Source organism: Sciurus vulgaris, assembly GCF_902686455.1.
Source record: "Sciurus vulgaris genome assembly, chromosome: 16".
Classification (NCBI taxonomy): domain Eukaryota; kingdom Metazoa; phylum Chordata; class Mammalia; order Rodentia; family Sciuridae; genus Sciurus; species Sciurus vulgaris.
Window position 1 is genome coordinate 32,303,450 of NC_136477.1, and position 21,797 is coordinate 32,325,246.

At 44.9% G+C, this 21,797-nt stretch overlaps 1 protein-coding gene across 2 annotated transcripts in view; it reads right to left on the reverse strand.

The window, feature by feature from the left end:
• CMTM7 (CKLF like MARVEL transmembrane domain containing 7) overlaps positions 1-21,797 on the reverse strand; it is a 57,194-nt gene that overhangs the window by 25,856 nt on the left and 9,541 nt on the right. The window lies entirely within an intron of this gene.

Sequence of the window (21,797 nt, forward strand, 5' to 3'; positions counted from 1 at the left end):
ATTAGACCCTCCACAAAACACACTGCCCTCCTGGTCCCCAGATTCCAGAGACATCCCTCTCTGACCCTCATCCTGGCATCTGCCACATCTCCTTCCAGGTCTCATGTTTTTCAGGAGAAAAAAAAAACCTCCTCGCAGATACAAACAGGGTCTGGGGCTCTGGATTTTCCAAAACAACCTCTCAGGGAGAGAATTTACTACATGTTTGTCCTATGCAGTTGGGCCAGAACTTCATCCCACCTTGGGTTAAGTGCCAGGTTTCTAAGAATGCCAGAGAGGTGCTGGGTGCAGTGGCACATACCTGTATCCCAGCAAGTGGAAAGAGTGAGGCCAGCCTGGGCAACTTAGTGAGATCCTGTCTCAAAATACAAAAATAAAAAGGGCTGGGGACGTGGCTCAGTGGTAAAGCACCCCTGGGTTCCATCCCCATTACTGAGAAAGAAAGAAAAAAAAGAAAGAAAGAAAGAAAGAAGGAAGGAAGGAAGGAAAGAAGGAAGGAAGGAAGGAAGGAAGGAAGGAAGGAAGGAAGGAAGGAAGGAAGGGAAAGGAAAGGAAAGGAAAGAAAGGAAGGAAGGAAGGAAGGAAGGAAGGAAGGAAGGAAGGAAGGAAGGAAGGAAGGAAGGAAGGAAGGAAGGAAGGAAGGAAGAAAGAAAGAAAGAAAGAAAGAAAGAAAGAAAGAAAGAAAGAAAGAAAGAAAAAAAAGAAAGGCCAGAGAGGTTAGCAACTGTCCGCAGATACTGGCCAGCAAGTCGTTCCAGCCATGCCCTGGCTTCCCTTCCACTTCAATGCAGTTTAATTTCTAAATGCAACCAGCTCAGTTCAAAGACTGGTGTCACTTTGGTGTGGCCTTGAGCTTTTTCATGCCTCAGTTTGTGCATCTATATCATAATGATGATAATATGCCCCACAAGGATGTTATGAGGATAAATATCACTTAACACATGTACAGGACAGTGCAGTGAAATAATATTCATGGGAAACTAACGTGTAAGCATTGACTGTTGAGCCTGGGTCTAGAATGTGCCTTTAACTTAACACTAAATTATCAAATGTCTAAAAAAATCCATGTATCCTTGGAGTCAATGACATCACCTATAAATAATTCATCCTAGTGAAATCATTTATGGACACAGGCCAAGATTTATTCATAAAAATAGCCACCCCAGAGTATTCTAAAAGTGGAAAAATCAGAAAACCCTAAATATCCAAGAGTACATGTTGATTAAGTAAATTACGGTTTATCCTTATGACAAAAATACTATGTAAGCCTTAATAAAAATGTTCACCTAGCAAAGAAAAAAACATCAGGCACAAAGTTGTAACTCCACCTACCCATCTTACCACCCTAAAATACAATAGACAATGTATTTAAAGAAAAATACTGTGCATGAAATGTTAACTATGAATATTTTGTAGTGATGGCATTAAGGTGATTTCCCCCCCTTTTTGGGAGAATTTAAAAAACTTTTATATTGAAAATATTTTTACTTTAAAAATCATAGAACACAGTTTTAAACAATCTTGCTGCTATTAATAACTGGGCAAGATATTTATAACATAGTAATACATATAAAAAAGGCTCCAAAGAAGACTTACAATGTGAAAATGCACTCACATGTATGCTGAGAGAAGATGGAAGCCAAGACCTCAGCATGGTAACAGTGGTTAAATCTGGTTTAACTCATGGTTTTAGCTTAGGGGAGCAGATGTTCTGGTTTGTTTGGGGTAATCCCAGTTTATGAACATTAACAGCTGGCAGACCTCTGTCCCCCTTGATCTCAAAAGTATTCTACACCCAACTTAACCATAAGAAGTTTTAATTTCTTAGCTGGGCACAGTGGCACAGACCTGAAATCCCAGCAGCTCAGGAGGCAGAGGCAGGAGGCTCATGAGTTCAAAGCCAGTCTCAGCAGAAGTGAGGCGCTAAGCAACTCAGTGAGACCCTGTCTCTAAATAAAATACAAAATAGAGTTGGGGATGTGGCTCAATGGTGCAGTGCCCTTGCGTTCGATCCCTGGTACCACCTCCCCACAAAAAATAGAAGCTCTAATTTCCCCATCTATTTTTCTATATTTCTAAATTCTAATGAACACAATGGGCTTCCTTAATTCCAACTTGTACTATTTTCTCCTCATATTTTAATGTTGAGATGAGTTTTAAAATCAGTGGTCACACATAATTGATGGCATCTTAGAATAGAGGAAACATAGCATATCAATTAAGAAATGGGGGAAATATAAACACTTACTACATTTTACAAAATAAGTCAAGATTCTGAGACTTAGCACCCTGAATAAAATCAGACAGATAAGACTCCTATGTGCAGCCAGGGTCTTAGTGGGATTAGAAGCTAATGTTTCCTAGGGGTTCCCTAATGACGTGATTAATACAATTAAAGTGTGACTGCAGAGGAATCTTTCAGACTGGCAGGAGCAGTGCAGGATTTACAGAACATGCTGGGATGTGGGCTTGATATTACACTGATAATTGTATTCACGAATGACGGCCATATATATATTATTGGTACTGGGGATAGAACTCAGGAGCACTTTACCACTGAGCCACATCCCCAGCCCTATTTTGTATTTTATTTGGAGACAGGGTCTCACTGAGTTGCTTAGTGGCTCAGCATTGCCGAGTCTGGCACTAAACTTTAAATCCTCCTGCCTCAACCTCCCGGGCTGCTGGGATTATAGGTGTGCGCCACGGCTCCTGGCTTGAAAGACGGCTATTTATTGGATGCTTTCTTTCTTTCTTTTTTGGCACTGAGTATTGAACCTTGGTGTGCTTAACCACTGAGCTACATCCCCAGCCCTTTCTATTTTATGTTTTAAGACAGGGTCTCACTAAGTTGCTTAGGGCCTACCTAAGTTACTGAAGCTGGCTTTGAACTCTTGATCTTCCTGCCTCAGCCTCCAGAGCAGCTGGGATGACAGGCATGCGCCACAGCGCCCTAGTGGCGAAATGCTATTATTCTTCTCATTCTACAGATGAAGAAACTGAGGCACAGTCCTAGGCCTTTGAGCTGCACGCATCGTGATGGGTTTAGTCTCCTCCATCCAGCTCCAGAGTCTGCTTTTGCACCTGTGCTTCTGGCCTGTCTTGTGTTTTCTCTGGTTGTGAACTTGGGCGGAGTTGCCAAAGCCCTAGCTGGAAAGCTTTCTTGAGCACTCAGTAGTTTGAGGGGCAAGAGGCTCACACAAGCTTTCCTCAGTCAGGTGTTCCTTCAGCCTCTGTTGTGAAGTATAGAAAGAACCCCACAGCCTGCTAATGTACTGTGGTTGACCATGTTTTCCAGAAATGGCCACAGCGACATGTCTAGTCTCACATGCTCTTGCAGAACAGAGCTGCTCCCCATCAGGAAGCAGAAGTTATTTCCTCTCCCCTCGAACCTGGGCAGGACTTTGTGGCCACTGACAATATGGTGGAAGTGGCAAGGCATGACTGGTAAGGTCGGGTCAGAGACGGAGATCCAAGTTCCTTCGGGGTCCCCTCTTTTGGGACGCTCACCTAGGAACTCTGCCACCACGTGGAGAGGAGGCTTAGACCTCTTGGAGAGGCCACATGCAGGTGTTCTGGCCAACATCTGGAGCCAAGGCTCCTGCTGGCATCCACTGCCACAGGTGAGAGAGCCTGCAGATACCCTGGCCCCACCTTTCACATCTTCCCAGCTGAGGCCTCAGCATTGCAGAGACAAGCTGTGCCCTCTGAGCCCTGCACACCCCTGCTGCAGAATTTGTGAGAGTTTGAGTGGTCGTTTTACACCACTAAATTTTGCGGTTATCAGTTATGTACAAAAGTAGCTGGAACAGCCATTTTTAAGAAAGGTCCCCTGTGACCTGTTTTGAAAGTAACATATGAATTGTTCTGTGTTCCATGTTTTGATTCTTTGTACAGGGAAGCTGAGGACTGTCCAGAGGACAGTGATGGGCAACAGGTGAAGGAAACCCAACATCTGTGACCTGCACCTGTGTCTCTGGCTTAAAATGTCCCCTTAGCAGAGATGATCTTGGGACAGGGTCACCTGAAAGGCAGCTGTTGCCTCTGAGAACATTGTCACTGGCAATCATACGATGAAACCATGGTAGCTGGGATGATTTGAGAACAGCTTGACGAATCCACGTCACTGAGAGGATGATGGTTCTGAATCACCTGCAGGCTAGAGGCTCTGATGGAGTCAATATGGCTGCACCCGGAGGAGCCAAGCTGTGCTCTGGGTACGTGAGCAATGGCAGTGACAGGCAGGGGCAGCTTCTGAAACTCTTGGTTTTGCTCCCCAGTAGCTATGGAAGCCAAGAGGAAGCAGGAGGAAGACACAGAACACCTGTCCCCACCATCCACTTGGACCCCACCCCTGAGAATCATTTATTTATGCTTCCTGTAAGATTCCATTGAAAAGAGGTTTCTACTACCAAATACATCTACATACTGGTTTTCTCTTAATTTATTTTTTAAAATTTTGTTATTTTGATTCATTTCATTTCTCTGATTGTACACGAAGTAGAGTCACACCATTTGTGTAATCATACATGTACATAGGGTAATGATGTTTGCCTCATTCTATTATCTTTCCTTTCCGCCACTCCCTCCCCACCCCTCTATATAATCCATCCTTCCTCCATTCTTGCCTCCTCTCCCTCCCAGTTATGTATCATCATCCACTTATCAGAGAAATCATTTGGCCTTTGGTTTTGGGGATTGGCTCATTTCACTTCGCACAACATTCTCCAACTCCATCCATTTACCAGCAAATGTCATAATTTTATTCTTCTTTATGGCTGAGTAATATTCCATTGTGTATTTATATACCACAGTTTATTTATCCACTCATCAATTGAAGGGCATCTAGGTTGGTTCCACAGTCTGGCTATTGTGAATTGAGCAGCTATGAACATTGATGTGGCTGTGTCACTGTAGTATGCTGATTTTAAGTCCTTTGGGTATCAACCAAGAATTGGGATGGCTGGGTCAAATGGTGGTTGGTTTTCTTTCATTTAAATGTTGTCATTCTTTGCAGTGCCACAGCAGACAGGTCCACTTGAGCTTTCTGCTTACACCACCCAAGGTGTGCTTTGTGACAGAGCACTTCTTCACTTTTCTCTACTCAGGCTACCATTCTGCTGGACCCAGAAGGATGAGAGACAGGTGGACAGTGCTGAGCTACTCCAGTTTCCCCAGCTGATGCCAGCCAGGGGCAGATGACAGTAGTCAACCACCAGACATGGCAGCAACGTGGTATGACTGGCAGAACCAGCCCTTAGCTAAACCCAGTGATGTGAGCAATAAAAATGTATTGGATGTCATCAGGGTTTTATAACTATTTGTTAGGCAGCAAAAGCTAACTGATACACCTGTTTATAGAATTTTCCTGGCTTCCCGGTCAGACAACTCTAGTTTTTAACAAGAAAACAAGAACAGCTGGGTGCGGTGGTACACACCTGCAACCCTAGTGACTCAGAAGGCTGAGACAGGAGGATTGCAAGTTTAAGGTCAGCCTGGGCAACTTAGCAAGACAGTCTCAAAAAATGGAGTGGGGACATAATTCAGTGGTAAAGCACTCCTGGGTTCAATCCACAGTACAAAAAAAAAAAAAAAAAAAAAAAAAAGAAAGAAAGAAGAAAAAGAATAAATTTATTTGATGATTATTAATTATTATTAATATTATTATTTATGCCCAGTCCTGAGCCTGTCACTAGGGATACAAGACCACACTGGTTTCCGTTTTGCCAAAGGGAGTCCTAAGGAAACTTTGAAATAGAGGAAAATAGTTATGCCGCCCAGTACTTTGGCCACTATCCTGAGGAAATAACTATTTGGAGAAACTATGAGGCCAGTCAGTCCCAGCAAGGGGGCTGGCATCCAGCCTTGGGCATGAGCCAGAATCAAGCGCCAGCTGAGTTCCACAATGTGGCCGTAGGATGCCTTCATTAAAAACCCAGGCAGTCTAATGCCAAATCAGCGCTGGCATGGGGAGAAAGAAATTAGTCTGGGATAAAAAATGACAAAGCAAGTACACAAGTACCAGTAGGGGACTATAAGTCTGTCACAGATGGAAGCCCACTATTGTTCAGGATGTGCGATCAGCCAGCGAGGAGTGGAGAGGAGTCTGGGTGATGGCGGAAGGCTGACTGTCCATCAGAATACCTAGAGCTGAAGGGGGGGATTAAGCCAGCAACTCCACAGGTGGGACAGTCACTTAACAAGGACCATTACTAACGGGCCAGTAAACCTCCCTGGATCTCAGTTTCCTTATCTTTTGAATGGGGATAATAATAAAACCTACCACGTGAGTTCATACAAGGATAAAATGAACTAATTCAGGCAAAAGATTTAGAACTGCTCAAATAAGTGCTCAACAAACAACAAATGCTAGGTGTCAAAACTCCTGTCCGAGGTTTATTCGGCGGAACGGAGGGGATGATGTTGGAGATGCTCTTAGCACAGAACCGCACATCAAGGGTGACTCTTCTAAGTGCCATGTGTTGTCACCAGATAAGCACAACGGGACAGCTTAAACACAGGCTCTGTCCTGAAGGCAGGAGCTTAAGATCCAGACCCAAGAAACTACAATGAATCAGGGCACAGTTGCCATCAGAAGGGCTCCATTGGTAAGGAAGGTGGCTTGGAGGAGGGAGGTCAGGCTTGTCCTTAGGATGCGCACATAAGGTCACAGGAAGAGCAGGCTTGGAATCCACTGGAGGATTCAAATGCAGAGAAGGGAAAATGGAAGCTTCTGACAGGGAGCACAGCAAGGGGCACGGGAAGGGGACAGCCCAGGGCACGACGTCGTCCACGTTAGACAAGTCGCGCGCATCGGTGAAGGAACGCGGCTGAAGCAGCGCTCGCAGGGAAGAGTGGAGCTTCAGATTCCAGGCCAAGGAAGTAGACTGACCAGAGGGAAATGTGGAGCCAGGGACGGTCAGGGAGCAGAGGAGAGCCAGATGCAGAAGCGGACTTCAGGAAAACTAATCGAGCAGCAGGCGGACTGATGGGGAAGAAGAGACACAGGCGTCAGCGAGGAGGAGACCCTGTCCGTCCTAGCAAGGTCATGAGGTCTGGAGTCAGAGTACTGACCAGGAGAAGCAGCGGGAGGAGGCCAGCAGGTGGTCCCTGTGCTGCTGCCCAGGGAGACCGCAGGGACTCAGGCTGCATGGCCATGCAGGGGGCATCCCCTGACACACACACACACACACACACACACACACAGAGTCCAGACAGCAGGTGGCCACCCCCAGGAAACTCCCCTGCCAGTCAGCCGCCTCAATTCCTCAGATTCTTCACAATTGAGCTGGCGGCTGCATCTGTCCAAATGCTTCCACAAACCAAAACACTGATTAAATAAAGGAAGTGCCAGGCCTCGCTCCTGCAGGTCATTAGCTATTCTCCTCCCCACTCCCAGCCCAGCTCCAAGCACAGCTGGGCAGAGGGGTGCTCGCCACTGGAAAGCCACATGGTGGACCGCCCTTCTCACAGGCCGATGAAAGGCGGCAGAGGCGCACCTTGCCCTTTCTTCCTCCCTCTTCCAGCCTCCTTGACCCCAGTCCACTGGTGTGATTGTTATAACCTGCAACCCAAGTCCCACGGAAGTCATTTCAGGAGGAGGCGCAGGATGCCAGCATTCTCCTTTGCTCTCTCACCTGAGTCACCTGAGTGCCAGGTGAAAACAAAGACCTTCCTTCAGAAGTTCAGCACCTCCTGGGTCTCCACTTACTGAAGACAATCTGGCTCTGAGGTCTCCTTGTCACTGTAAAAGTCACCTGGTCGTAGGACAAAGAGGGCCTTTCAGTTCCTAGAGGCAACCCTGCCGCTGGACTAATACCTTAGGGGCCACAAAAAGACCCAACAAAAGGTCTGTCCTTAACAATACCTCCGCTTGCTCACCTGTTAAGGTGGAACTGGAATCAAATGAATCAAACATTAACTGTCCTCCTAGGGTGACAAGGGGTGGCAGGAGAGGGGGACATTCAGTAGGACCTCAATAACTGGAAGCAACTTTTTAGATGGACTGGAAACTAGCTTTTGGACTCAAAGCTTCTTCCTAGATCCTGTTTTGGAATTGAGTTGCATAACTTCATGCTTTTCTATCATGTGGGCAGAACTGAGAAACAGGTAAAGCCCAAAAGAATAGTAACCACAGAAAGAGGTGAGAGAGACAAGGACTCGGAATACACTGCGCTGGACTATGAGAATGTGGAGATCTCCACCGGAAGGACTGAAATGGGTCCAGTTGTTGATAAGCTTATGGAGAAAGTTCCCAGTCTATCAACCCCCTCAACGGCTGGGCGTGGTGGTGCACCCGGTGACTGGGGAGGCTGAGGCAGGAGGATCCTGAGTTCCCTTCCAGCCTGGGAAACTTAGACTCTGTTTCAAAATAATAAATAAAAAAGTGCTGGGGAGTGTAGCTCAATGGTAGAGCACCCTGGATAAAAAAAGATAGTGTGGACGATGATACATAATGGGGGTGGGGGGTTGTATGTTAGAGAAGAACGGAGGAACTTTGGATTATGTAGAGGGAAATGAGAGGGGGGAAGGGTGGGGGAAGGAAAAATGGTGGAATGAGACAGGCAGCACTACCCCATGTACATGTATGATTACACAAATGATGTGAATCTATAGTTGTGCACAACCATAGAAATGAAAAGCTGTGCCCATTTGTGTACAGTGAATCAAAATACAGTCTGCAAAAATAAAAAAAAGATAGCATGGTTTTGATGACAGCAAAGACGCATAGATCAATGAGTTCGGTATAGAAAGATACCCACGGGAATACAGCAAATAGCTCTGGAGCAACTGGACACTCAGAGTGGAAACCACGAACCTTGAACCATTCTTCACTTCTTACATAAAAATTAATTGAAAATGGATCACAAACCTTCTTGAAACTATAAAACTTCTAGATGCAAACATAGGAGAAACTGTGACTTTGGGCAGGCAAAAAAATTTTTAGAAAAGTCACCAAAAGCCCAATCCATAAAGGAAACTGTCCCCCCCTCCCAAATGATAAATTAGGGTTAGGGTTGATAATTTGTGTCCTGCAAAAGAGACTATTATGAGAAAAGAGAAGACAGGGCACTGGGAAAATTTTGCAAATCACATTTCTGACAAAGGGCCTTGATATATAAAGAATACCCAAAATCTAACAACAAGAAAACACAAAAGCCCATTAAAAAAAATCTGAATAGACACTTTACCAAAGAGGTTAGTTACATGGCTGTCATACAAGCACACAAAAAGATACTCAACGTTACGGAAGTTAAAACCGCAATAAGATACCACTCCGTGTCTGTTTGAATGGTTAAAATTAATCAAAACTCAAACCAAAAAACACCCAAAATACTAAATGTTAGTAAGTATAGTGAGAAACTACAACACTCATGCTTTGCTGTGGAAATGCAAAATGGTACAGCCACTGTAAAAAAAGTTTTTTTTGCACTCTCTTTTAAATTTGAACATATGCATGGGACCCAACAAAACCACTGCTAGATATTCAAGAGAATTTACACTTACACTCAAGAAAAAGCTGTAGGTGAATGTTTATAGCAGTTTTAATCATGACTGTCAAAGTCTAGAAATAGACCTCCTTCAACTGATGAATAGATGAGAAAAACACACCCATATAATGGAATATTACTCAGTAATGAAAAGGAACAATTGATTAATTCACATGGTAACATGGATGAAGAACCCATGTTGCTAAGTGAAAGAAGCCAGTCCCAAGACTGAACACTGTACAAATGATTCCATTTATAGGACGTTCTGGAAACAGATAAACTATAGGGATGGAACACAGATCAGGGGTGCCAGAGGTTATGGGGGAGAGAGGAATAACAGCAGAGGGGCAGCACAGGGGAATCTTGGGGTGATGGGTCTATTCTGCATCACGGTGGGGGATGAATCCATGAATCTATGTATTTGTCAAAACCCACAAAACTGTGGCAAATATTCTGAAATCGATTGCAATGATTGTAGCATGTACTCTGTGAATACACTAGAAAGCACTAGATACAGCAGTTGAAGTGGATGGCATATGAATTGTGTTTCAATAAAGCTGATGTATGAAACCCTAAGAAGCAAGACATCTGCAGGGAGATGACCCCAGGACAGAGGGGGCTGTGGAGAGCAGAGGAAATGCACAGGTGCTCTCTGCACTGGGTAAAAATCTCACTACTCGATTTCCACAGGGTTTTCCAGAATGCTTTCTCGTGCCCCGACATGTCTCAATACTAACAGAAAAACTCTGCAGAAGTGCCCCCAGATCGGGGTGCCATGGCCCCCAACACTCACGGCTCATGTACACCAGTACCCAGGCTGGTTTTGAACTTGCCCAGGGGTTCATATTCTGACCCAGTATAGGTTTACATGAAATGATCAGAACAGCATTGATCTCAGAAAACTTACCCTTACCTCACAGAAGAGAAAACTCTGCCAGAGAGGGTTTGGTCACCTTCTCTTTAGGGTGGGAGGTGATTTACCCAGGATTAACCATCTGGCGGGTAGCAGAGTCAAAGCCAGCCCAAGACTTTGAAGTCTCTCTGCTCTGTCAAAAATACAAGCCTGGCACAAATTACATACTCTAGTGATAGCTAAATGTGAAACAAAATGTCTTTGTCTTTTTCTTTTTTGGTACTGGAGACTGAACCCAGGGGTGCTAAACCAGTCCTTTATATTTTTTATTTAGAGACAAGGTCTCGCCGAGTTGCTTAGCGCCTTGCTAAATTGCTGAGGCTGGCTTTGAACTTTGATCCTCCTGCCTCAGCCTCACAAGCTGCTGGGATTACAGGTGTGCACCACCATGTCTGGCTGAAGTACTCCTGAATGAAGACCAGGTGGGCTCTCTTCTCATTCAAACATGAATCTGGGCCAGTCTAACATCTCTATCCAAGGGACCAGTGTAGATTTGTGAAGATACGTTGGAGACAGGCAAAGGGGAAAAGGAAATGAGGGTCTTGTAGGAAATATCATGAACAGGGAACAGCAAGAACAGACCCAGCTGACTTCTGGGGAAAGGATTAAAGATCTCACTCGAATACCAAAAGGAAGTGACAGAATAAAAATTAGCATTTGCCAGAAGTCAGATACTTCATGGAAGATTTGCAGGGTAATTCTGGGAACTTTGGCAATACTATCACCCCCCATTTCATAGATGAGGAAATTGAGGAACAGAGAAAGTAGGTGTTATAATTTGGATGTGAGGTGTCTCCCAAAAGCTCACATGTGAGACCATGCAGAAAGGTTCAGAGGAGAAATGATTGGGTTCTAAGAGTCTTAACCCAATCAGTGGATCAATCCCTGATGGGATTAACTGAAGTGGTAGGATGTGGCTGGAGGAGGTGGGAACTGGGGCGTGACTTTGGGGTCTATATTTTGTATCAGGATAGTGCAGTCTCTCTGCTTCCTGATGATGCCAGCTGCTTCCCTCTGCCACCCTCTTCTGCCATGATGTCCAGCCTCAACTCAAGTCCCAAGAAATGGAGACGGCCTTCTATGGATTAAGACCTCTAAAATCATGAGCCCTAAATAAACTTTTCCTCCTCTATAATTGTGCTGGTCAAATCATTTAGTCACAGTAGCAAAAAACTGACTAAGACAGTAGGTGACTTACCCAAGGTCTCACTCAGCAATTAGGCTGCCTCAATGTGCCTCTCTCGATCTGCAGACGATGAGCAGCAGGAAGGAGCCTAACCTTAACCCTACCTCCTAAGAGGAGGAGCTCCTGGCAGCACGGCAATGGAGATGTGACCCACAGGAGTCACAGTCGTTCACAGACGACAGTCTTCTCTGGTTTGCTTAAGACACAGGTGAGGGAAGCTACGAAGGGGACATGTAGTCTGCATGATAGTGAAAGTCCATGCCTGACGCTGTCACCCTCGGAGAGTGGCCCCTCAGTCAGTTTCTGCTCTCGAGGGCCTGAACAGGAGCCCAGGAATCTGCATTTCAAACAGATTTGGTTCCACCTCCAGTCAAAGGACTGTCTGCCTCTCTGGTCCCTGGGCTACACTGTGGACAGTTGGGTCCCCACAGAGAGAGGTAGAAAAATGTGAATTATGATGTGGGCTTTGGTGTCAAACAGATCCAGGGTCATATTCCCATGGACTCTTTCTAGCGATGTCACTTAGAAAGGCTGTGTAACTTCTCAGAGCCTCAGTTTCCCAACTGGAAAGAGAGTTAGCTTCTCTGAGACAACACCCAAAAGACCCTCAGCAGAGCACCTGCTACCCGTTACACATGATGACCGAATGCTAAACCAAATCCTCACTGGCCCACGGAAGATCTGCATTGCGATAAACCATCTGCAGGACCCCTATCATAACTTTCTCGGGTTATCATTTTCTTTTCCTTAGCTGAATTTTCTGGAAGGAGTCTCCTTCTGTGTGTGAACTGGAAATTCAATGGAAGCCACCCCTTCCCGGCCTGCCTCCCCTCCCTGTGGTTGGCCTTTCCATTTCTCCACCTCTCCCGGTGCCCCGAGGAAAGCAGATTGATATTGACTTGAAGTGGACATCTGTTCGGGGGCAGATGGTCTGCACAATTTGAATATTTATTATCTCTGTAATTTGTACTTCACCTCTTCCTAGAGCAGTGAGGCAATAAAAAGAAGTTTAATAAGAAATGTCAAAAATGAAAGGAAGAGCAGAGGCTCGTACCAAACAGGAACTGCGAGTTCAGGGCTGAAATGTCTGTCACTTTGAAGGGCAACTTTCAAAATCAATGGAAAGTGAACCAAGACGGCTCAGGTTGGCCATTTGGGTGGGGGGATATGGGAGTTCCCTGGAAACCTACTCTGAGGAAGAGATTTGTTTGCAGAAAGTCTTCTGGGGGTGGGGGATAATCTGCAAATAACTGTGGGGGTGTGAGCAAGGCAGGGTGGGACACAGGGAGGAGTTGAGCCCAAAACATAACAGTCACAGAAGCTGTGAATCTTAAGAACTTCTAGATTTAGTTATATTAATGCTTGTCTCAACATATCTGTATAATAACAGCATTGCAAAAATAAAAATGCTACACCTAAAACTTCCTTGGGTGGAAGACCCAGATGAGAGAGGGAACTTAACCTGTTCACTGCATCACTGATTTCTCCAGCAGTTTCTATGAGACAGAAGCTGACAGTGGTGAAGAAATTAAATTAACAATGGAGAGGGGCTGGGGATTCAGCTCAGTGGTAGAGAGCTTGCCTGGCATGTGTGAGAACCTGTGTTCAATATCCCTAGTACCACACACACACACACACACACACACACACACACACACACACACAGAAGAAGAAGAAGAAGAAGGCAACATCTAACAAACCACTCCTGACCTATTTTTGTGGCTTGCAGCTTTACCCTACTTTATCACTTGAAAAGCCCATTTTGCAAACTGAGCAAGAAGATTCCAAAACTTAAATCTTCTCGCAACTCTGGGCCTTTGCATAGGCTATTCCCTCCTCCTTCCCATCTCTTCTTCCTGACATTTTCTTTTCCAGGCACTACGTCTCAGCCTGGTTCTTCCTTCTCCAGGAGGGTCTGACTATAAATTGGGGGCCCTGTTATCTGACTTCTCACTTCATGGTGCTCAGCACCCGTACTGACCACACTTCACAGATACTCTTTCACATATTTACTTCCCTTGTCAGGGATTTATCAGACAGTGGCTGCTGGACAATAGGAGTTGTGGGAGTAGCTGGCTTTGCCTGCATGTGTGCCGACATCCAATGTGCAGGCATTAAAAGATGAGGAATAGCTGGGCATGGTGGGGCACACCTGTAATCCCAGCAGCCTGGGAAGCTGAGGCAGGAGGATCTCAAGTTCAAAGCCAGCCTCAGCAAAAGCAAGGTGCTAAGCAACTCAGTGAGACCTGTCTCTAAATAAAATACAAAATAGGGCTGGGGCTGGGGCTCAGTGGCCAGGAGCCTCTGAGTTCAATCCCCAGTACCCCACCCTCAAAAAACAAACAAACAAAAACCCCCCAAAAACTTGTAAAATAGGTGCCAGTAGCATGGAAGATAGTCCCTGAGACAAGAGCAGAGCTCTCTTTACCCCTGGGACCCCAAGAGTTGTGGGACTCAGAGCAGGGATGGTAAATCAGACACGTTTTGGACCATCTCCAAAGCAACAATCAAAGGCAGCTTAGGAACCCAACACCAGTGGTTTCTAGGTCTTCCATGAATTCTTCTAAGAAATGCTGCAAGGTGCTGGACACGATGGTGCACAGTTGTAATTCCAGCTACTTGGGTGGCTGAAGTAGGAGGATTGCAAGTTTAAGGTCACCCTGGGCAACTTGACCCTGCCTCAAAAAATGAGGGGCTGGAAACGTGGCGCAGAGGTAGAGTGCTTGCCCAGCATGCATGAGGTTCTGGGTTTGATCTTCAGCACCAAAAAGAAACAACAACAAAAAGAAATCAAAATAATCACTGGTAGAGCATCCCTGGGTTCAACCCCCAATACCAAAAAAAAGGGAGCAGGGAAAGCATGCATGGCTCATCTGCTTGGTGACACAGAGAACAACATGACAACAGTGTGTATGAAAATATTCCATAAAAGGGATTTAGAAGAGGAGGACTCTGATGGCAAAAGCATTTGAGGAATATCTTAACCAACTTATTTTCCTTCACCAATTTTTCTTGTTACATATTCCCAGAATATATAGGATCCATATTTAATTTCTAAATGCTTTGAATAAGCATAAAATTAAAAGTTCTAAGTGATAGAAAAGATTTGTATCATCATATAATTAGCATTTTTTTTTTCTTTCTTAGCAGTGCCTGAAATAATGGTGCATTAGCTGTGCTGAAATACCATAGCTATTTAGTGTCTAGATTTTTAGCCCACAGGGGAAGGACCAGATCTGCTTCCCTCACCCCTGGGTCCCCAGCAGGTGGCACAGGATTGAGCTAGATTAGGCACTAAATAAATGTCTACAAAGTGACTTGAAGTGGAGCCCCTGCCAGGCAGACAGCCAAGACTAGGACCACACCAAAGGGCTAATGCCTGAGCCCAACGTGGAAATCTGAAAACCAGCTCGTCACTTCTGGCATTTGACTCTTTTGGTCTTCCTTTGACAGCAATGTCCCTATTCAGTGTTTCTTGGTATTGCTTCAAATTAGGAACCCTGCTCTGACAAACCCACACGTCCTTTTCTCTTCCCTCTGCCTGGCTCTGCCTTGGCGAAGGAACCCACTGTTTTGACTATGTGAGTCAGTGGAAACTTGTCAAGTCTAAATAAGAAAAAAGGGTGTTATCCTAAAAGGTTCTAGAAACTGCATGTGTTAGCTTTTCCTCACTATAACCAAAACACCTGGCATAAACAGCTTAAAGGAGAAAAGATTTATCTTGGTTCACGGTTTCAGAGGTCTCAGTTCATGATTAGCTGGCTCCGTTGCTCTGGGCCTAAGGTGAGGCAGAACATCATGGTGGAAAGGTGTGGTGGAAGAAAGCTGCTCAGCTCACAGTAGCCAGGAAGCAGACAGACAGTGACAGACAGAGTCACAGAGAGAGAAGAGAGGAGGGGAGAGTTATGAGGGGAGAGGGACTGGGGAAAAGAAATACCTTCCAGGCAGGTCCCCAGGGACTTACTTCCTCCAACCCTATCCCACCATTGACAGTTTCCACTGCCTACCAGTAGTCCTTGCAGCTATCAAAGTATTAATCCACTGAGGAGAAGAATCTTCATGACTCAATCATTTCCCCAGGTCTCCACCTCTGAGCACTGCTGGGTTGAGACAAACCTTCAACACTTCAGACTTTGGGAGATACTTCATACCCAAACCACAACGCTGCATCTATCAGAAACCTGGGAGGATGCTCCAGGACAGGCATCCAAACCTCTCCTCCCCGGAGTCCCCTGTGCTTTCTCCCTTCTGTAGGCTTCCAGTTACTGGCCCTCGTGGCCTGATCTGGGCCCTTCGAGAGGCTCTCCCATGGCTGGGCCTACACCCTAGTCCCTTCCCTCGGCTGGCACCCACAGACATAGCATTATTTCATCTCTGAGGAAGCCCCAAGTCTCTCAAGCACTTCATATGTTTTTTGAAAGGAGTGACATTACCAAAAGCTTTGTCAAAGAAAATATGTGTTCAGTCTTTGAGAAAGAGAGAGGGATTGGGAGTGCCTTCTGGTTCCAAGTGCCACCTTGCAGTTCAGGTCCTGGTGGAGAAGATCCACCATGATGGAAGAACAAGACGAGAACAAGGGGATTCAGATGGTGACATGCCATGATGAAACTGGAACCGATGGGATGGGGTGGTGGCTGCAGGGTGGAGTGACTTTCAGTGGGTCAAGGAAAGCCCTTGTGAAGCAGGGCAGGATGGAAGCAGCCACGCCCTAGACCTGGGCTTGATGCTCTTTCCTCATTTATAAGAGCATACTTAGAGCAGGCCTGTAATCCCAGAGGCTCGGGAGGCTGAGGCAGGAGGATCACGAGTTCAAAGCCAGCCTCAGTAAAAAGTGAGGTGCTAAGTGACTCAGCGAGGCCCTGTCTCTAAATAAAATACAAAACAGGGCTGGGAATGTGGCTCAGTGGTTGAGTGCCCCTGAGTTCATTCCCCAGTACCCCTACAACAAACAAACAAACAAGCAAACAATAAAAGTTAAAAAAAGATGATAATACTGAAATGGCCCCTAATGTTTGAAGATTTAATGTAATTGACAGAACAGGACTTGTTAGGGGATAAGACCCCAATGCATTTTACCACTATCCCAAGGTCCTAATATTTTCTCTCTCTCCCCCAGCTCTCTCCTCTATTGCAGTTACGAAATGCTGAGAATGAGAATCCGAGGGTCCTTCCAAATTGGCTTTAATATCCAATGATGGGGCTGCTCTGTCCTGGACTCTTCACAGTTTTCAAGGTCATGAAAGACAAGAAACTGTTTCTGACTGAAGGAGATCACAGAGACTTTACTGCTGAAACATCGCATGATCCAGGATGATCCTAGACCAGAAGAAGGACGTCAGTGGGTCAATGTTGAAATCTAAGTCAGACCTGTAGATAAGATAACAGCATTGGTCACTAATTTCCTGATTTAGGTAACTGTACTTGCAGTTATGTAAGAGAAGGTCCTTCTTAGGAAATACACGCTAAAGTACTGATGGACAAGTGCATGATGTCGATCAGGTGGGGTGGTGCACGCCTGTAATTCCAGTCTCCTCCAGGAGGCTGAGACAGGAGGGTCACAAGTTTGAGGCCTGCCTCTGCAACTCAGTGACACCCTGTCTCAAAATGCATACATAAATGGAAAATGATTACCCAAATGTGGGTAAATGCTAATTAGAGAATCTAAGGAAAATAAAAGGGTTTGGGATATAGTTAGGGGTACAGAGCCCCTGGGTTCAATCCTCAGTAATCCCTATCCCCCAAAACAGAACATTGTTCAAGAGAAAAACAATAATGCATACATAAATGGAAAATGATTACCCAAATGTAGGTAAATGCTAATTAGAGAATCTAAGGAAAGAAGATATGGGAAGTTTTTTGTACTTGTTTTTGTAAACTTTCTGGAAATCTGGAATTCTTTGTAAATAAAAATTATAGATGTGGGAGGCTGAGGCAGGAGGATCGTGATTTCATAGCTAGCCTTAGCAACTTGTGAGGCCCTAAGTAACTTAGTGAGACTCTATCTCAAAATATAAAATAGAAAGGGCTGGGGATGTGGCTCAGTGGTAAAACACCCCTGGGTTTAATCCCTGGTACCCGCCCCCCAAATTACAGAAGCAGATACAAATCATCCAGCATGTTTGCATATAATAGCAAGCATTTTGCACACAGTAGATTAAGCAGCACTAACTTGACCACCTTGAGACACATGTTTTTGAGCTGTAGTAGTTTATACTTAAAGATTCCACTAGAATGCTGTGAGATTTATTTGGTATCCTGATGGTGTGAGGAATCTAATGGAACTTCTATCAATGTCTGTGGAAAGTCAGAGCAACATTTCTTTGGAATATACTTTTCATCTTTTGCCTCCACCCTGCTATCTGAGAATCAATCTCTGATGTTCCATCTTTCTTGTTCTGTTTTTCTCAGCAGAAATTCAAGGACTGATTCTGTCTTTGAATAAGCTATCAAAGAGAAAGATGTACTCAAAGAGGACTGAGATTTAATTACCACTCAGGGGCAGAGAGGATGGCCATCACCTCTTTGAAGGCTTATTCCTGGAAATGAGAAAAGGGCATCTAAAAAGAAAAAAAAAAAAAGAATTAAATGCCTACAGTTTGCACTGTTGAAGATACTTAGACTCTGACCACAATGGAAAGTCTTTAATTGGTTGTATTAGTTTTCTGTGACTGCTATAACAAATAACCACAATTATGGTGGCTTAGAACCACAGATATTAATCTCTCACAGTTCCGGAGGCCAGAGTTTGAAATCAGTATCACGGAGTGGAAGTGAAGGTATCAGCTGGACCACACTTGCTCCAGACCCTAGGGCAGAAGTCCTTGCTTCTTCCAGTGTCTGGTGGCTACCCTGGCATGCCAGGGCTTGGCAGAACCCCTGCTTCTTCTTCACGTTATCTTTCACCTTCTCCTCTGCTGTGTGTCTCTTACAAGGACACTTTCACTAGATCCAGGGCCCATGCACTAACACAGAATCATCTCCTCATTCCAAGATCCTTAATTACATGTGAGAAGACCCTTTTTCCAAACAAAGCAGCATTTGCAGGTTCTAGGATTAGGATGGAGCCATTATCGTGGGAGCCATTATTCCACCTACTTCATCTGGAAAGTGATTTTTTCATTCCTCAACTAGAGCAAGTTAAAGTAGCAATCAGATCTCTAAAAACAGGAATGATGTCATGGTGAACTGGGTTGGTAGACTAACTGAAAGCAAGGGGACCCCCATTGTGCCCAGGGGATATGTGTTGCAATAGAGTTCTTCCTCTGCCCAGAGTGGCAGCCAGAAAACAGGACGTATTTTTCAATAATAGGAGGAGCCCTTGTAAAATCAACACCACATTATCAATATGGGAATCTGTGGTGCCTCTTTCACCTTTTGCAAGTGAAACTCACAAAAGTGGGTGTCAATAAAGTCTCCATTCTGGAAATTGAATATCTGCTTTCCAGGAAAATTTCTGTCTGTGGCTATACACTTAGATCCTTCCAAGATGTTAAAACTGATAGTTAATTTATATTACCATGTTGTTGCTTGCAATTCTCCTTTAAAAGATAACAGAAATAATTTCTCTTCCTATTGATTGTATTTTTCACTCAGTACACATTGGTGTTTTCCTCCTGTTTCAAATTAAAGTTGAAAAACAACAACAACAACAACAACAACAACAACAAAAACAGAACTTTTTAAGTGGAGAGCAAAAGGTAACATCCACCGTCAACAAAAGTCCTGTAAAGTCTGCCAGGCAGCAACCTGGCACTGCAGATCCAGAGGGACACCTGGGGAGAATACAGACAGGTCAGGATTGCAGGTGGGGGGAAGATGCAGTCAGGTTTGCCCACAGAGCATCAGCTAAGAGTCTCAGTAGAGATCAGTTTGACTGGAGGTGATTCCAACACCCAAGCAGTGACTACACTGGTCCCTGCCCAGATCCCCAGGGCTCTCTTTGCCAGGTCAGGGCATCAATTCCCAGCTACTGGGGTGCTGTGCTAACTCTTCTCCCTGCACCCTTCTGCAAATGATTTCCCTTGGATGACCAGAGCCGTCTGGCTCCACCCTCCTTCCTGACCTATAGCCAATGAAGGACAATCTTCAGTGGTCAAAGGACAATCTTCAGTGGTCAAAGGACAATCTCAGTGGTGCACCAAATTCTCCAGAGCTCCCAGTAAGATCAAGCTGAGGCTAGGTTTCAGAAACTCACCTGCATCTAGCTACTCTGCCCTGGCTTCCTGTCCTCACTCAGTAAACCAGCTGCACATTCTCCCCAACTACTCTGCTCTTAACTCTCATTGTGATAGAGAAATTCTAAGAAAAACACTGGCCACACGGGTCTTCTTGTTCTCCAGTTTTTCTGGTTCTAATATCTTAAAGAAAAGTGGCATACCAGAACAGTGGATCTCCAAACATTTTTGAACCCGAAGTAGAGTCCCCTGCAATAACGATGGGCATGGAAGACCCCTGAAACCCTCAGGGGAAGATCAAAAGGTGATGTTCAAGAATCTGAGTTTCGGGGTGGATAAAAAAAAAATTTCTAAGGGTCCACGAATTCTACTTTCAGGAGTTTCTCTAATATTCTTGTATACACACAAAAGTATGATATGTACAAAAGCAGCCACCATAGCTGCATTAGATGACCAACGTGGGAATAACCAAGGCCTGTTAATGGAAGCCTGGCTAAACTTATCACGGTAAAACCATTCTCTGGAACACAATGCAGCTTCAATGTAAAGAAGAATGAGGACACTCTTTCTGAATCAGTATGGGATTGTCTTCAAGAAGGAAAGCTAGTTCATAAAAGGAGAGAACAGTGCGTATCCATTCAAAGGGAAGCACACAAGCATATACAGATGTAAAATAATTCCTGAAAGTTATATAAGAACTCACAGGGAGCCTCCAGCAGCCCCCAGGGAGGGAAACTGGGATTTGGGGGATTTTAGTTACTTTCTGAATCTTCGTCATGCAGTAAATGTTATCTATTCAAAAGAGCAAATATACTCTCAACAACGCACAACCATGGTTACTGTTTGGATCAGAATTTTAATTTTTTTTTTAGACTGGACCATGGAGGAGAGATTGACAGCTGGAATCAGTTCTTAGAAGTCGAATGACTGCAGACAAGATATTTAAGCTGTACACATCAGTTTTTTTAATCTGTAAAGTGAAAATATATATTAATACCTCCTAGGGTTGTTATGATGATGAATGAGCACTTGCATTAAAATATTCCACACAATGCTCAGATCAAAAATTCAAGAAATGGATTTACTCTACAGAAATTCAATGACATATGACCACAGCCCAGTTAAACAGAGGGCCACTGCACCTTCTGCCTCCAGCACTAGTGTTGCCCCAAACAGCCATGAGCACTCTGATGTGGGATAAACGGGCTTCTGTGGATGTGTCAGTTATCTATAGAAGCAGTGGATAAATGACCACGAACTTAGTAGCTAAAACAAAAGACATCTCAGTTTCTGTGGGGTAAGAGTTCTCTGCCTCAGGATTTCACAGGCTGCAGTCAAGACGCTGGCTGGGCTGTGGTCTCACCTGATGCTTGGAATTCTCTTCCAAGCTCACGTGGGTGATGGCAGAATTCAGCCCTTTGCACTTGTGGCTAAGGTCCCTGCTTTCTTGCTGGCTGTCAGCTGGTGGTTGCTCTCAGGTCCCAGTCACAGCTCATTGGTGTCCATTATGAGGGTTCTGGACCAGCACCTCCTAATAAGGCAGTTTCCCTCTTCAGAGCCCTCCCTTTGAGAGGACACAGTACTTTTCAAACTTCTACCTGGGGAAGTCAGGCCCACTTGGGGAAAATCACCTTTGTATTAACTCAGAATCAACCGATTTGGAACCTTATTACATCTGCAACATGAACACAGCTTCACCTTGGCTTCTCATGTAACGTTCGTGAGAATGACATCCCATCACCTTCGCCATCTTACACGGTTCAGAATAAAGTCAGAGATTCCAGCCACACTCAGAGAGAACGGACTTACATCAGGGTGCAACTCACAGGTGTCTGCCACAGTGGGCGAGGGTGGGAGCCCGTTCGCTACACAGAGAGAGGCAGCACGACCCAGGGGGGAAGGCAACCTGACTGGCCCTGGAGTCACAAGCAGAGTCAGAGTTTACCAGATTTCTTTTTTAACTTTGGGCAAGATACAAAGTTACCTTGCAGTTTCTAGTCAACCAAAAGAAAGGGAAAAGTTAAAAATACAGT